General features: G+C 32.1%; 1 long non-coding RNA gene across 2 annotated transcripts; it reads right to left on the reverse strand.

Annotated features, from left to right (window-relative positions):
- Window positions 1-645: 645 nt before the first annotated feature.
- LOC122598173 lies at window positions 646-1,599 on the reverse strand. 2 transcript variants are annotated; one of them, XR_006323549.1, is made up of 2 exons: window positions 1,057-1,599; window positions 646-967 (listed from the first exon to the last, which is right to left on the reverse strand). It is a non-coding gene; the product is annotated as an uncharacterized LOC122598173 (long non-coding RNA). The 2 variants fall into 2 exon arrangements; XR_006323548.1 differs by having other exon boundaries at window positions 646-970.
- Between the last annotated feature and the right edge of the window lie 1,988 nt (window positions 1,600-3,587).

Here is a 3,587-nt window from a genome sequence, read left to right on the forward strand (position 1 = left end):
TATTGCCTAATGATATAAAATATCAACAATGGAATATATTACTAATCACTGTTACCTAAAACTTAAATAAAAATAAAACAAGTAAAACAATAGATTTTCTTTCACTAAAAATCACCTTGCATCATGACAATCATCGTACATCAATTGTTTCGTGAATCTGTGTACATCAATTTAAATATGATCTAAAAGTCAAAATCTTGTCTTATTTATTTTACTTTAATACTTATTTTACTATACCCAAACCCTTTTATATATATATATTTTTTAGCAATGTCTATTTTTGTCATTTTCTAATTTTGTTAAAAGCTCCAATTACTCAGCCCAAAATCTAAATATATCCTACCAACTTTCAACTACAAGTACTAGCTACCCACTTCCAACTATCAGCCACTAGCTAGTTTTATCAAACATACCCTATGACTAAAACTAAAAGAGGAGGTTGGAATACACTTAATACCCCTAATCCTTTTTTTTTTTTTTTGTCTAAACTCCTTCCTAATTCTTTCTACGCGTCCTCTCCTATTTTCTATATTATATATATAACAATCCTAATTTGTGAACTGCTACAGTACCGGTTTACTTGTACTTGGTACTGCAGTCGGTTCAGTTACAATACCCAGTTCAGTTTGAACAGTGCCCGGTTTAGTTACAAAATATAGTACAATTTCTTAAATACAAAGTACAACTTCTAAAGCATTAAAATATACCCAAAAAGTATACACAAATACATGAAGAAATCTTCTGTAACCACCGGAAATCATCCATAACCACCGCCGGTAACCACCACTGGCAACACCCACCCGCATCGAATAACGGCGGCTGCGACGTCCGCGGCGAATCTGATGAACCACTAAAGATAATATGTCCAACATGTCACACCACTGGTAACGACTGCCGACCGCCAGTTACCACCGCCAGTAACAACCATTAGAACAACCAGGTCTCCATCAAACATATCAAATGAGTTCTGCTATTAAAATGTAAACAAAAATTCGTATTAATAAATAAATAACAAGATATAATATAAAGAAAAACATTATTACAAAACATCAATACCTTTTGTAATAAAGAGAGGTTAATTATGAGATCTTTTATTAAAAAAAACCCCAAGTTATCTTCATCATCAACTAAAAGTTAATAACCACTTACTCCATCGCCTGGGTCTGCATGTTCCCATGGGATGGCGGCAGCGGCTCGGAGTAACCACTTACTCCGCCGTTAGATGTCATCATCAACCACCACTTACGAACACCACCGCCGACCAACGACTTTATATAGATCTATAACACCTCCGGCCAAACACTATTCATTTTAAATTACATACTTTGACCAACACTTTCTTTGCACTTCCGTAAGTTGTAATATTCGACCGACGCTCGGTCTTATGATTTTCGGCCACCGCCCAATTCAAACGCCATCAACTTCTTTTTGTTAACAATAGAGTGTTTGTCATAGTCGCTAGATTTGAGAAAAATAAGATTCTTTTCAAAAATGAGAACCGATGGAGATTGTTGCAAATGTAGAAGAAAAAAAGCAGTTGTATGTTACAGGGAGAAGAGATAGAAGAAAAGATAGAAATATGATAATCATAGAAGTGTTGTACAGATGTACTACAAAACAGTTTCATACACACATGGTATCGTACTACCCACCGTTTCATATACCACATGGTTTTGCATAAACCATTACCTATGCCACCTGTAAAATTGTTTGAGAAAACACATATAATGAAAGCCATCTGTAAAATTGTTTTCTATTTTAAAATACTTTTCTACTAAAACAATTAACATTTTCTTACTGACGGGTCTTTAAAATAAAATAGTTTTACATGGTCATATTATTAATTAAACAAAGTATAATGGATTTCTTTTTTTAATTTTGTAAAGTTATACACTACATGCTTATAATTTTTTTTGCCTCTTTTTTTTTTTTTAATGGCAGATTTTTTTAAACTCTTTTTGTTCATGATATAAAGTTATTTTTCATTTGCCTTTTTAATTGGTTTATTAGAACTTGGTAATGATTTATTATATTTAATGGACATATTATATAACTCATCTATCTATACACTATATAAATCTCTACTTTGGTTTTTCTAATTATGTCCTATGTGGCATGCCTTAGGAGTCATTCTATATACTACATGTCTGACGTGGCTGCATTATATCAAAATTAACAAAACAGTTAATCTAAAGGGACAGTTTTCTCTATGTAGGCAGTACAAATTATTCAAATGTCTATAGAGCAGTTAAGGATGTATAAACCGTCTACAATCTCTCACTTACCACCACTTCATCCATATATTCTAATAACTGTTCCATGTTAAAGTATGATGATTTTCCAATCCAAGGTACTTTTCCTTGCAAACTGTTCTCTTGCTTTCACGATCTTCACTTTCTCCACTTTCGATATCATATCACAAAGGTTACTTGATTCATCATTCTTAAATTTCATTTGTATTAGAAGTTTACTAACTTTTCTACTTTAAATTGAATTCAGTTGAGGATTGTTTATGATTTTTTTTCTTTATGTTATCAAGTAGTCTAAGCCGAAGATGATATGGTTTATTTTAATAAATTATTCCTTCATTATATATTTATATGTTCTAAAATTTTGATCAGCATACATAATCTTCCATGTCTTTGGTTCAAGTAGAGTTTCTATATCACCAAGTGATTTTTTTTTCTCATGACCACCAATTGTTTGATAGAATGTCTCAACCAATTATTTGTTGCTTTTGCTGGTCATCAAGAAGAGTTGATACGGTTCGTTTCGTAAACATCTTTATATATCCTAGAATTGCAAGTAATTTAATATATATAAATGATACAAAAAAAGATATTTTTAGTTGTGAGTTCTTACAAACCAGATTCTTCTTCTCACTTGCAATGAGATGCATATATCATACGTGTATCAATACTTATATTGGATTTTATCCCTAAGTTCCCTGATCATGTTTGCTTATATACTGCAATACTTTATTCAGTTAGACTTTATACATGACATGGGTATATATTTTAATAGGGTGGGTATTTTGATGTACATTCAACACTTGTGTCATGAATATGATAATGTTATTTACTTGAGAGTTTTTGCAGAAGTGACTATGGTTTTTTTGGTTATTTGGGTTAAAAGTATTTATATGTGTGTAACAAGGTTATAAATTGTTGTAAAGTTTTGCTTTATAGAGACAAATATGAGATTACCACATGTCGTTATCTATTGTGGCATCATATGGTTTATACGGGGTGAGCCGATAGGTATCCAATTGTTGTACCGGGGCTAGGGTTGTTCCCATTTACAATAATCAACTAACTTTTTTGATGCTTATTATGCAATCGTTTTGGATAGAGATCACAAGTTTTTAACCAATGCTGTTGAAGAAGCCTGTAAAGGTTCAATGTTGTAATGGAGGCACAACTGAGGTATTTGTAGTTCGATGATGAAGTTGTAGTAAGTTGCCATAACATGGTACTAAACCACACGGACCCAACAGCGCATGCGGAAGTCACTATTTTACGAGAGGTTAGTCTTTTGTTTATTAGTTATTATAAATTGATCTCTTGAGATTGTAGCTTCATCTTTTA

The sequence above is a fragment of the Erigeron canadensis genome, chromosome 4 (assembly GCF_010389155.1).
Source record: "Erigeron canadensis isolate Cc75 chromosome 4, C_canadensis_v1, whole genome shotgun sequence".
In the NCBI taxonomy this organism is placed as follows: Eukaryota; Viridiplantae; Streptophyta; class Magnoliopsida; order Asterales; family Asteraceae; genus Erigeron; species Erigeron canadensis.